At 38.7% G+C, this 14,908-nt stretch overlaps 1 pseudogene; it reads right to left on the reverse strand.

Moving 5' to 3' along the window:
* Positions 1-3,343: 3,343 nt before the first annotated feature.
* On the reverse strand, positions 3,344-4,298 carry LOC101990059 (annotated as a pseudogene).
* Between the last annotated feature and the right edge of the window lie 10,610 nt (positions 4,299-14,908).

Below are 14,908 nucleotides of genomic sequence, written 5' to 3' on the forward strand. Positions count from 1 at the left end.
TTCCATTAGAACAGGCACACTGTCTCAGTGGGTGGACCAACACCTCACAGTCCTGACTTCCTTCCGGACCTTGGGAGCTCAGTCTCTTGCTCTGATGAGGGTCTCTGTCTCTATCTACATCTCATAGGGTGAAGTTTCTATGGTGTTAATCCAGATATTCATCAATGTGACACTCGGGCAAGTCCAGTTTAGGCATCCTCTCCTCTTCAGCCCAAGGACCTAGCTGGGGAAATCCACGTGGACAACTGAGATTCCCTCTAGAGCCAAGTCTCTTGCCAGCCATTAAATGGCTCCCAAATGTAGATATCTTCTTCCCTGCTCCTTTATCCGCCCTTCCTCCATCTCCACCCTAATACTCCCCCAAGCTCTCCTCAGTCTTTCCCTTTTCATTTTTCTCTCCCCCTTTCACCTTCACGCAACCCAGGACCCACCCCAACCCCCAACCAGATGCTCCCAACTTTTCCTGGCGATCTTATTTGCTTCCAATTTCCAGGAGGATCTATATATGTTTTTCTTACTACTGAATGGGAGAAGATCTTCACCAATCCTGCAATACACAAGGTCTGATATCCAAATTACATAAAGAACACAATAAACTGGATATTAAAATTCTAATTAACCCAATTTAAAAATGAGTTACTGAACTGTACAGAGAATTCTCAACAGAAGAAATTCAAATGGCCAAAAGACACTTAAGGTCATGTTCAATCTCCTTAGCAATCAGAGAAATGCAAATCAAAACAACTTGAAGATACCATCTTACACTTGTCAGAATGGCTAAAATCAAAAACACCAAGGATAGCCTATGCTGGAGAGGATGTGGAGAAAGGGAAACACTCATCCATTGCTGGTGGGAATAAAAACTTGTGCAACCACTTTGGAAATCAGTGTGGCGGCTTCTCAGGAAATTGCGAATAAATGTACCTTGGTATCTGGTAACACCACTCTTGGGAATATACCCAAGAGATGCCCAATCATACTACATAAGCATTTGTTCAACTATGTTCATAGCAGCATTATGTGTAATAGCCAGAATCTGGAAACAACCTAGATGCCCCTCAATGGAAGAATGGATAAAGAAAGTGTGGAACTTATACACATTAGAGTACTACTCAGCGGTAAAAAAAAAATTACATTTTGAGTTGCATGCAAATGGGTGGAAATAGGAAACACTATCTTGTATAACTCAGACCCCAAAAGATAAATATGTTATGTACCTTCTCTTGTGCTTTGTCTTTAGCTCTTTTTCTTCTTTTTTTTTTCTATTCTGATTTATTTGCTTTTGTTTTATCTTAGGGTTGTTTACTGGAGGAAATGTGCAAAGAACTCAGAGGAGTAGGAGGAAGAAAACCCTAATCAGAATACACTGTGTGAAACAAACCTCTTTTCAATAACAGAGAATAATGTTTGAAAAAGCTGGAGCATGGTGGTGAACACTTTTATCCCAGACTTGTAGTGGCAGAGACCAAAGAATGCCTGGGGCTAACATCTTGCCCTCTCAGGTAAGCCCCTTGTCATAGTGAGAGATGCCCTCTCAAAACTCAAGGAGAATGACATATGAATAACAACAGCCAACAACAATGGCCACCATGTGCACATTCAAAAACATCCTTAATCTGTGCACACATACACACATGCATACACATATGCATTGTATAGCATATATGTAGATATAAACTATTTCTATCTGCCAGCAATATTTCAGGAAGCATAGATGAAGTGTAAATACAGAGGTACGTGAAAACTTCATGTAATAGTGTTTACGTAACTGTAGTGAAAAATGTATTTATTTATTTATTTATTTATTTATTTATTTATTTATTAAAGATCTCTGTCTCTTCCCCGCCACTGGCTCCCATTTCCCTCCCCCTCCCCCAATCAAGTCCCCCTCCCTCCTCAGCCCAAAGAGCAATCAGGGTTTCCTGCCCTGTGGGAAGTCCAAGGAACCCCCACCTCCATCCATTTCTAGTAAGTTGAGCATCCAAGCTGCCTAGGCTCCCACAAAGCCATTACGTGCAGTAGGATCAGAGACCCATTGCCATTGTTCTTCAGTTCTCAGTAGTCCCCATTGTCTGCTATGTTCAGCGAGTCTGGCCTCATCCCAAGCCTTTTCAGACCCAGGCCAGCTGGCCTTGGCGAGTTCCCAATAGAACATCCCCATTGTCTCAGTGTGTGGGTGTACCCCTTGCGGTCCTGAGTTCCTTGCTCACGCTCTCTCTCCTTCTGCTCCTGACTTGGACCTTGAGATTTCTGTCCCGTGCTCCAACGTGGGTCTCTGTCTCCTTTCATCGCCTGATGAAGGTTAACATTCAGGAGGATGCCTGTATGTTTTTCTTCGGGTTCTTCTTATTTAGCTTCTCTAGGATCACTAACTATAGGCTCAATGTCCTTTGTTTATGGCTAGAAACCAAATATGAGTGAGTACATTCCATGTTCCTCTTTTGGGTCTGGCTTACCTCACTCAGGATAGTGTTTTCTATTTCCATTCATGAAAAATGGATTTAAAACTCATATAATTTGTATAGATCCAGAGAAACAATAATTAGAAAATAGATTTAAACTACAATCAGATATTTAAACAATTATTGAAAACTGAGAGCAGATTAAAATATGGGAGGCAGAGGCAGGCGGATCTCTGTGAGTTCGAGACCAGCCTGGTCTACAAGAGCTAGTTCCAGGACAGGCTCCAAAGCCACAGAGAAACCCTGTCTCGAAAAACCAAAAAAAAATAAAAATAAAAATAAATAAAAAATAAAAAAAATAAAATATTTTTAAGAAGAAAAACTAAAAAAGTCAGTATCAGCACCAGGCAATAGTGACACATGACTTTAATCCCAGCACTTAGGAGTCAGAGGCAGGTGCATCTCTGTGAGTTTGATGCCTGGTGGTCTACAAGAGCTAATTCCAGGACAGGCTCCAAAGCTACAGAGAAATCCTGTCATAAAAAACAAAAAACAAAAAAAAGGAAAGAAAAAAAGAAAAAAAAATCAGTACCACTAAGCAGGTTCAGTTGAGTAGCCTCAACATCAAGCGTACATTTTTGATATAAAATAAAAAGAAGGGAATCAGAAAATTTCTGTAGAAATTTCAACTAATGGTGTATAATGAATTCAAGAACTCTATAGCGCTTGGCAGCAAAAATGTCACAAGAATATTTATGTAGTATAAGACAAGATTGTATTTAAATATATGACTATTAAACAGTTAATGAAAAGTCTGTATTTTAGAAAAAAATTATTGGTGCTACACCAACATCATTCCCTACAACCATCTGCACCTCCAGGTCCAAGGAATTCGATGACCAAAAATTCACAAATGCACATAAGCTGGCACAACATTGTCCCTATGAATTAAAATAAATACATTTATTAGAGAATAAAAATGACGTTTTTACAAAATATGGTGGTATTTTGACCGAATATTCTTCAGTATATTGATTATTCTGTTATCAGAACTGATTTGTACCAAAGGAGTAATTGTGGGATAAACATTCAACACAAGCTTCTGAACACTCTGGATGACTGGGTTGTACATCCATAACAGGACTGCAGTGGATGAGATGATGAAGTCCACCCAGTACATGACCACAAAGAAAGTCACCAGCAGCAAGATGGTCTGGGTGGCCTTTTTCTCAGGAGATGATCTAAGGTGGCTGAGGCTGTGAAGATACTTGTGTTGCCTATGATGTCAGAACAAGATAAACACAATGTATGCACTTGTGATCAGCGTAACTCCTAAAAGAAATATATCAATGGAGGTTGTCACTGTTAAAATCAGTGCCTTGATGATGTAGTTCAGGGGGAAGAGTGAGCAGGATTTAGTGACCTTCCTCTGATTGGTCTCACTCACATTGGTAAAACTACCTACATAGAAGATCAGGTAGCTATTGAATGACAAAGTGAGAGACCAAATATAGAAGAAAGCATAGATTATGTACTTCTTTAGCTTAAATTTAAAGTTCCCCAAGAAAGAGGTACTGGGACTGATAGTGACAGCCTGGAACACACTCAGGAGGCAGGTGATGCAGATGGAGAGGCCTCTCATCACCCTGCTTATGTAAAACATTGTCTTGCATTTGATGTCATTGTCAATGTTCAGTGAATCAAGTATGTCTGTAACCCAAAGAACCCCTGAAGTCAGAAGCAGCACTGTATGGGTGAAGGTCAGTTGACAAGAGATCAGGTCCATGGGTTTAGGTCTGAGACATAGAATTATGAAAATGTAGAAAAGAAGGAGAAATATATTGGCAAGGACTCCAATTCCATTTTGGAATAAAAGACATTGTTTAATGAGGACATAAGTGGGAAGTGTAATCATCCAGAAAGCATAGTGGAAGCATATTTTATATACCTAATAAATAAGAGAGTATACATCAAACTGGTGACTTGTGTCAATATGTCTACATCATACTCTATTTTACCTGCCCATTCTTGATTTATCTGTCATTTTACTTTTGTTGTTCCAGACTGGACATGGCCTATATTTCTATGAATCCTCCACATAATTCTTGTGTACTAGCATTATTATTATGCATAATAAATGCATTGTCAGCTACATTTTATACAGAATGCACCCTTTGTGTTCCTGTATTGCATCTTTACCTCATGTCTTAGAAATGCAATCCTACTGATTTTTATTGCTTTATTTTATAATTGAAATCTAAAACAGTCCTTTCTTCATTGTCTCCTACCACCACTGCCATCCAGTCCATAGTTCTACTTTGTTTTCCTGGTATCTGTAGCTACTACAGGCTAGATATTCAAATCTGCAGATGTGGAGCTATGACCCTCAAAAGAGAGAACATGCCACACTAAAACAAATAATAGTCGCAACACATTGTGACAAACATGAACTTTCCAAAGATGACCATATAGTGATCCTGTTTTGGAATTTCTGTTTTAGAAGAGATCCTTTCCTGTGCAGTGGGAATCAAGGGCCTCAGAGATACCATACATCTTCAAGACAGGCAGTTTCTACAATTTCAATCAACAGTCTTACACTTAGTGTTTATGTTCATTATTTGGCCTGGTTACAAGTGTCATTATTTTATCAAATTAACATAATTCATTATTTTAAAAGTAGCTTTATGATAGAGAAATAAAAATCCATTACCTTGACACAGGGTCTTGTAAAAAAGGTGTGCCCAAATGTATATTCAACTTCACTACTATACTCCACATGCACAGATTAATGCATGCATGCATGTATAAAAATGTTAATGTGTGTGCTAACTCTAAAACCTCCCCATGGATGTGAAACCATATAGAAACCATATATCTTATGATTTATATTTATGTGAATATGTAAAAAGCTTACTCTAGTAATTGAATAGGTTCATCCCAATTGTAAGAATCAAGAATCTGTTTCTCTATCCAACATATATCCATGGTAGCTGCACCATGTTGTTTTCTGTTTTAGAATCTCCAGAACAGGGACAGAAGAGATGGCTCAGTCTTAAGAGCACATTTGCTCTTGTGGAAAATCTGGGTTTGATTCTCCAGTAGAAACAGGGTAGCTAATGACCATCTGTAACTAGTTCCAGGGACTCCACTGCCTTCTGACTCAGGAAAGTAAGTGGTGTACAACATGCATGCAGGCAAAACACATATGGACATAAAATAAAATAAATAAATCTTAATAAATAAAAGGTCCAGAATAAAATTGCATTTAAGTGTTGATCTCCAAACTGTAAATACTGTAGCCCAATTCCAACTTTAAAATTGCAAGTGTTCAAATAATATACTTATAACCAATTATTATTAACTCTAGATCTATAACTTATTAATGTAGCATGGGTATTATAGCCAAATGAAAGAAGATAATATAATAATATAAAAGAAATTAAAGTAAAATGTTTTCTTATACCAAACCTATGCACTTCAAACTCTCTAGTTCATATCCATTGCTTTGTAAATGTTTATCACATACAAAAAATGAGATATCTTCTAGTTGATCAAGTGGCATCTTTATCTTGGGTTCGCTGGAGCTGAAACTGGACCAGAAAAGCCCATAGCTACCATGGCTACAAACTGATGTGTTAATACATATATTCACTAAGAAAAGTCATTTGTTTTATAGGATCTTTTTTTTTTCAATTCTGAGACCACTGTAAGTATTCTGCACTTTCTAGAAAAGCTCTCTAAAACGAAGACACACATATCCTTGAGCTCTGAGATTTTGTTAGTTGGTTCTTGGTTTTAAGACAGGACCTCAGGAGGGAACCTGATCCTGTTCCAGAAGACCCGTTAGAGGGGTAAGTTTGTTCTTGACCCTCGGCAGGAGCCCAGAAATGGAGCACGGACATTTCCCAGAGCCCCTTCACTCCCCAGTCATTCGGCACGGGGTGCTCCCCTTTGCTGAAACCTCTCTCTCCCTAACCCATCACAGTTTGCACCCAGGAACCTCCTCCCTTCTTCCTCCCTTCTGCCAGGCCACAGGAAATGCCAGCTCAGCCTGTTTGGGTGCTGGGACTGGGTGCTGAGGGTGGGCGGGAGTTCCTTTGCTTCAATAGACTGCCTGCAGCAAAATAGGCCTTTCGTCAGCGAGGTTCCTGGCCAGCAAGGGAACCTGATCCTGTTCCATAAGATCCATTGAATAGCATTTGAAGGAAGAGATGAGCAGGCCCAAAGGCAAGAATTCCTCCAACAATCTGAAAAACAACATGAAAACACCAGAATCCAGTGATCTTACAACAGAAGGTCTTGAACACCCTAATCCAGAAGAAGGGGAAAAATTGACATTATGAAAGCAATAGAGTCCCTTTTAGCATGCAAAAAAAATACCCTTATAGAAATGGATGAGAAGTATAACGAAAAGTTTGAAGAAATGAATAAATACGTAAATGATAACCTGGGAAACCAAGAAAAAACAAACAGGTAATAGAAACAATTCAAGAATTGAAAACTAAAATGGAGGCAAGGAAGAAAACACAAACTGAGGGACGGCTGGATATGGAAAATCTAGGTCAACGAACAGAACTACAGAAGCAAGCATAACCAATAGAATATAAGAGATAGAAAGAATCTCAGACTCTGAAGACACCATAGAAAAAATTAAATGCACTGATCAAAAAAAACAGCAAATCTCAACAAATTCTCATCACAAACCATTCAAAAAATATGGGACACAATAAAAAGACCAAACCTAAGAATAATAGGGATAGAACAAGGAGAAGAATTACAGCTCAAAGTCCAAGAAAATATATTTAACAAAATTATGGAAGAGAGCTTTCCCAATATAAAGATATTCCTATGAAGGTTCAAGAAGTGTACAGAGCACCAACTGGACTGGATTAAAAAAAATCCCCTGGCAATATAATAATCAAAACACAAAACATACAAATTAAAGAAAAAATATTAAGAGCTGCAAAGGAAAAAGGTCAAGTAAGTTATAAAGGGAAACGTCTCAGACTTACACTGGACTTCTCTATGGAAACCATGAAAGCCAGAAAGATAGAGGTACTGTAGAAACTAAGAGACCATGGATGCAAGCCCAGATGACTATACCCAGCCAAGCTATCATTCACTATCAATAGAGAAAACAAAGTATTCCAATATAAGGATATTTTTAAACAATACGTAGCCACAAATCCAGCCTTACAGAAAGTAATAGAAGGAAAATTACAACCCAAGGAATCCAAAATTGCCAACACTGCCTATAATAACTAAGACATCTAGTGACACTTCACCAGCACAACTCAAAGAAGGGAAACACACAAACTCTACTACCAAAAAAATAATAATAACTGGAGTCAACAACCACTGGTCATTAATATCACTTAATGTCAATGGACTCAACTCACCTATAAAAAGCACAGGCTAAGAGATTGGATATGAAAACAGATTCCAACATTATGCTGCTTATAAGAAACACACCTCAACCACAAAGACAGACATCTACTCAGAGTAAAGGGTTGGAAAAAGATTTTTCAAGCAAATGGACCTAAGAAACAAGTGGTGTGACCATACTAATTTCTAAAAAATCTGACTTCAAACTAAAATCAATCAGTACAGATCGAGATGGTCATTTTATACTCATAACAGCAACAATTCTTCAGGATGAAGTCTCAATCCTGAGTATCTATGCTCCTAATATAAAAGCAGCCACTTATGTAAAAGAAACATTACTAGAACTCAAGGCAGACATTAAACCCTACATACTCATAGTCGGAGACTTCAACACACCTCTCTCACCAATGGACAGGTCAATCAGACAGAAACCTAACAGAGAAATAAGAGGATTAATGGAGACAATGAAGCAAATGGACTTAACAGACATCTATAGATCATTCCACCCAAATAGGGAAGAATACACATTCTTCTCTGCAGCTCATGAAACCTTCTCGAAAATTGACCACATACTCGGTAACAAAGCAAACCTCCACAGATACAAAAAAATTTTAGTGACCACCTGTGTCTTATCGGATCACCATGGATTAAAGTTGGAATTCAACAACAATGCTACCTCAAGAAAGAGGACAAACTCATGGAAACTGAACATTCAACTACTGAACCACACCTGGATCAAGGAAGAAATAAAGAAATTAAAATCTTCCTTGAATTTAATGAAAATAAATACTCAACATAGTTAAACATATAAAACACTATGAAAGCAGTGCTAAGAGGAAAGTTCATAGCACTAAGAACCCACTTAAAGAAAACAGAGAAAGCACACATTGGAGACTTAACAGCCCACCTGAAAGCTCTAGAAAAAAAAGAAGCAGACTCACCTATGAGGAGTAGAAGACTGGAAATAAACAAACTGAGGGCTGAAATCAACAAAATAGAAACACAGAAAACAATCCAAAGAATCAATGAAACAAAAAGTAGATTCCTGGAGAAAATCGATAAGATTGACAAACCCCTATCCAAACTAATCAAATAACAGAGAGAGAACACACAAATTAATAAGATCAGAAATAAAAAGGGGGACATAACCACGACATAGAGGTAATTCAGAGAATCATTAGATCTTACTACAAAAGCCTGCATGCCACAAAATTGGAAGATGCAAAAAATGGACAATTTTTTTAGATAAGTACCATATACCAATGTTAAAACAAGACCAGGAGAACATTCTAAATAGACCTGTTAGTTGTGAAGAATTAGAAACTGTTCTCAGAAACCTCCCTTACAAAAAAAGCCCAGGACTAGATGGTTTCAATGCAGAATTCTACCATAACTTCCGAGAAGAGCTGATACCTATACTCCTTAATGAATTTCATAATATAGAAACAGAAGAGTCATTGCCAAATTCCTTTTATGAAGCTACAGTTACCCTGATACCAAAACCACACAAAGACTCAACCAAGAAAGAGAATTACAGGCCAATCTCACTCCTGAACATTGATGCAAAAATTCTCAATAAAATACTGGCACAAAAGAGAATTACAGGCCAACCTCACTCCTGAACGTTGATGCAAAAATTCTCAATAAAATACTGGCAAACTGAATCCAAGAACACATTAGAAATATTATCCATTATGATAAAGCAGGCTTCATCCCAGAGATGCAGGGCTGGTTCAACATATGAAAATCTATCAGTGTAATCCATCATATACAAAAACAGAAAGAAAAAACCATATGATCATTTCATTAGATGCTGAAAAAGCTTTGGACAAAATTCAACATCCCTTTATGATAAAGGTCTTGGAGAGATTAGGATACAAGGGTCATATCTAAATATAATAAGAGCTATTTACAGCAAGCCAACAGCTAGCATCAAATTAAGCTGAGAGAAACTCAAAGCCATCCCACTAAAATCAGGAACATGACAGGGCTGTCCACTCTCTCCACACCTCTTCAATATAGTGCTTGAAGTTCTAGCAATAGCAATAAGACAACATAAGGGGATCAAGGGAATTCGAATTGGAAAGGAAGAAGTTAAACTTTTGTTATTTGTAGATGATATGATAGTATACATAAGCGACCCCAAAAACTCCACCAAAGAACTCCTACAGCTGATAAACACCTTTAGTAATGTGGCAGGATACAAGATCAACTCCAAAAATCAGTTGCCCTCCTATACACTAAGGATAAGGATGCAAAGAGGGAAATCAGAGAAGCATCACCTTTCACGATAGCCATAAAAGCATAAAATATCTTGAGGTAACTCTGACCAAGGAAGTGAAAGATCTATTTGAAAAGAACTTTAAGTCTTTGAAGAAAAAATTTGAAGAGGATACCAGAAAATGGAAGGATCTCCCTTGCTCCTGGATTGAGAGGATCAATATAGTAAAAATGGCAATTGTCCCAAAATCAATCTATAGATTCAATGAAATCCCCATCAAGGTCCCATCAAAATTCTTCACAGACCTTGAGAGGACAATAATCAACTTTATATGGAAAAACAAAAAACCCAGGATAGCCAAAACAATCTTATACAATAAAGGATCTTCTGGAGGCATTACCATCCCTGACTTCAAACTCTATTACAGAGTTACAGTATTGAAAACAGCTTGGTATTGGCATAAAAACAGAGAAGTCGACCAATGGAATCAAATAGAAGACCCAGAATTTAACCCACAAACTATGAATACCTGATTTTCGATAACTAGCTAAAAGTATACAATGGAAGAAAGAGAGCATCTTCAACAATTGGTGCTGGCATAACTGGATGTCAACCTGTAGAAGAATGAAAATAGACCCATATCTATTACGATGCACAAAACTCATGTACAAATGGATCAAAGGCCTCAATATCAGTCTGAACATACTGAACCTGATAGAAGAGAAAGTGGGAAGTCTCTACAACATATGGGCACAGGAGACCACTTCCTACGTATAACCCCAGCAGCACAGACATTAAGGGCAACATTGAATAAATGGGCCCTCCTGAAACTGAGAAGCTTCTGTAAAGGAAAGAACACTGAAACTAAGAAAAAAAAGGCAACCCACTGACTGGGAGAAGATTTTCACCAACCCTGCAACAGACAAAGGTATAAAAATATATAAAGAACACAAGAAACTAGACTTTAAAATGCTAATTAACCCAATTAAAAATGGGGAACTGAAATGGAACAGAGAATTCTCAGCAGAAGAAGTTTAAATGGCCAACAGACACTTAAGGTCATGCTCAACCTCCTTAGAGATCAGGGAAATGCAAATCAAAACAACTTTGAGATACCATCTTAAGCCTGTCAGAATGGCTAAACCCAAAAACAACAATGATAGCCTTTGTTGGAGAGGATGTGGAGTAAGGGGAACACTCATCCATTGCTGGTAGAAATGCAAACTTGTGCAACCACTTTGGAAATCAGTGTGGCGGTTTCTCAGGAAATTTTGGATCAACCTACCACAGGACCCAGGAATACCACTCTTGGGTATAAACCCAAGAGATGCCCTATCATACTACAAAAGTATTTGCTCAACTATGTTCATAGCAGCATTATTTGTAATAGCCAGGACCTGGAAACAACCTAGATGCCCTTCAATGGGAGAATGAATGAAGAAAGTGTGGAATATATACATATTAGTATACTACTCAGCAATAAAAAACTATGACATCTTGAATTTTGCATGCAAATGGATGGAAATAGAAAACACTATCCTGAGTGAGGTAACCCAGACACAAAAAAGATGAACATGGGATTTGCTCACTCATAGTTGGTTTTTAGCCATAAATAAAGGAAATTTATTCCTAGAGAAGCTAAATAAGAAGGTGAACCCAAAGAAAATCATATAGTTATCCTCCTGGATATTGGAAGTAGACATGGTTGCTCAGCAAAATTGGGAACTGGGGATGGGGTGGGATGTGGGAAAGGAGAGATGGGGAGAGAAAAGTGAGATGAGGTGGATGGGGAGACCTTGGGGGAATTGGATGTTTTGGATAAAGGAAGGGTGGATATGGGAGCAGGGAAGTATATATCTTAATTAAATGTGCCATTTTAGGTTTGGCAAGAGTCTTGACTCTAGCGGGGTTCCCAAGTGTATAGAAAGATGTCCCAAGCTAGGTCCTTGGCAGCTGAGGTGAGAGAGCCTGAAATGGCCCGATCCTATAACCATACTAATGAATATCTTGCATATCACCATATCTTGCAAAACTGGCAATGGATGGAGATAGAGACAGAGACCAATATTGGAGCACTGGACTGAGCTCCCAAGGTCCAAATGAGGAGCAGAAGCAAATGAGGAGGGAGAACATGAGCAAGGAAGTGAGGACCTCAAGGGGTGTACCCACACACTGAGACAGTGGGGCTGATCTATTGGGAGCTCACCAAGGCCAGCTGGAGTGGGACTGAAAAAGTATGGGATAAAACAAGACTCTCTGAACATGGCAGACAATGAGGGCTGCTGAGAAGCCAAGGACAATGGCACTGTGTTTTGATCCTACTGCATGTACTGGCTTTGTGGAAACCTAGCCTGTTTGGATGCTCACCTTCCTTCCTAGACCTGGATGGAAGGGGGAAAGACCTTGGACTTCCCACAAGGCAGGGATCCTGACTGCTCTTTGGACTAGAGAGGGACGGGTAGGGGAGTGTGGAGTGGGGGGAAGGAGAGGGAAAAGAGAAGCTGGGAAGAGGAGAAAATTTTTAATAAAAAAAACCAAAAAAACAGGACCTCAGTCTACAGCTGATGCTGGCCTTGACCTTGCCGTGAACCTGTGGATGTTCTCAATTTTATGTTCCTTCTGCTTCTGCCTCCTGAATGCTGGAGTTACTGGTGTACACACCCATTCAAGATGTTGATTTTAGTTTAAATTCTAAGTACTTATTAGATATTTTTATTTGATGCCTCTGGCAGTTCCATAACAGAAGGATAAAAAGAATTGCCCTAAGCTAATGTAACCAGAAAGCCATAGAATAGAAGAAAACACCAGAGAGAGAGTCTACAAAGTACTCGAGTGCCAAGGAGATCTGGACCCTCTAGGGCACACTGTATACACACCTCAAAGTCTGCAGGAGTGTGAAGACCGGGGCAGCTCAGGCTGATAGGATAGCACTAGAGCACATTCAGAGCAGACACTGTTGGTTATTGCAGCATCTGGATCTCACAATAGTTTAAGTTGCAAAACTTAGCTGTAAGTACTAAAACCCAAAGTGTGCCCATGAATACTCATAACAGTGGGGAAGCCACCACCATGAAATTGAGCCAGCCCAAAAGAACAAGCACTCTGAAAGCAGCTGTTAGAAGAAGTGTGCAACAAAAGCAAGTGTTGCTTCTTGCATTGCTCCATGTTTTTCCAAAAAAAATAACTTTATCCCATCATTATTATAGTATTTAATTTTACAACAGTCTTGTTTTATAAATTATTCTGGACTGTTCCTTTTGCTTTGAGGAGATAATAATATAATGAACATACAAACATATTAGATCAAGTATCACTTTCATTTTGTTTTACCATAATTAGTAAGTAATGAACAAAATCAGTTTGTCTACTCAGAGAGAACATGGAGTGATTATGTGACTTCAGGTGGTTAAGTTACATGGTGTTGGCTGATGTACTGTCCATTGTCAGCAACATTAATAAGTGTTAGAGAATCTCAGAAAGATGAAGACCTTAGTCACCAAAACTAGTACCATGAGGAGATCTTTATGAAATACATAAAGCCTGCAGAAACAAATAGTGACTACTTATTAATAAAGTATTAATTCTTAGCTATTACCCAATACTGTTAAAAAATTAAATATGTAAATTATTCTTTGGAAATTGAATTTAGCACAGGTAAAACTGGAAGCACAAAGACATAGATAGATTATAATGATCTCACACTTACCATCCAGGTTACCTGCAAGGAAGCAGCAGCAGCAGTGTCAGTGCAGAGCCTGTGGGGAAGCAGTCAGACCCAGAGATTGATCACAACTCCCATGACATAAGTCTGGGAAAGATAGAAAAACGTTCAGAGAAAAGGTGTGTGTGGGGAGAGACAGAAAGAGAGAGAGTGAATGACATTACTGGACTACTGAGTCTAAGAACAGAGAAATGCCTAGTGCCCAATAGGAGTACTAACATGAACACACGTACAGCCCTTGAGTGAAAACCTGTGACTTATATCAAATACGTTCGTGAAATAAAATGAACTTTAAGAAAAATGGAGAGTGCATTTGTCCTCTGTTTTCTGTTGTCTTCATCAGAGATGTGGGTCCTGCCTAGTCTGCCCATACAGACGTTTAAAGTAAATTGCTCAAAACAAATGAATGTTCCATCATGTTTGCAAATGTAAACTCATATTTCTTTCCTTCCTTCCTTCCTTTTTTCTTTCTTTCTTTCTTTCTTTCTTTCTTTCTTTCTTTCTTTCTTTCTTTCTTCCTTCCTTCCTTCCTTCCTTTCTTTTTTTCTTTGAAGGAGGTAAACAAAGATTTACTTCACGAAGAAGAAGTTAGCGAAGCAGTCTGCATTTCCAGATTGCGGTCGTGTTTACAAGGAAGGACCCTGTTTCTCCACCACTTCCAGAAATGATTCTGCTGAAAACCTGAAAACCTCTACCCAGCTGCCCCTACTCCTGAGTCCCCCTTCACCTCCAAGAGCCCTGTGTGTGTGCATTTAGACAACAGTTCTAGTTACAGCTGGAGGCAACCCTGACTTTCTCAGAGTTTCCAGAAAGCCACTTAACAGGATAAATGTCCTACAACAGATGGTACCCAAGATGAAAGTCTATTAAAAACCAATGAAGCCTTTGCTGGAGAGGCTGTGGAGGAAGGGGTACACTCATCCATTGCTGGTGGGAATGCAATCTTGTGCAACCACTTTGGAAATCAGTGTTTCGGTTTCTTAGGAAATTGGGATCAACCTACCCCTGGACCCAGCATTACCACTCTTGGGAATATACCCAAGAGATGCCTGATCATATGACAAAAGCATTTGTTCAACTATGTTCATAGCAGTACTATTTGTAAATGCTAGATCCTGGAAACAACCTAGATGTCCTTCAATGGAAGAATGGATGAAGAAAGTGTGGAATATATACACA

This window comes from Microtus ochrogaster, linkage group LG3 (assembly GCF_000317375.1).
Source record: "Microtus ochrogaster isolate Prairie Vole_2 linkage group LG3, MicOch1.0, whole genome shotgun sequence".
In the NCBI taxonomy this organism is placed as follows: domain Eukaryota; kingdom Metazoa; phylum Chordata; class Mammalia; order Rodentia; family Cricetidae; genus Microtus; species Microtus ochrogaster.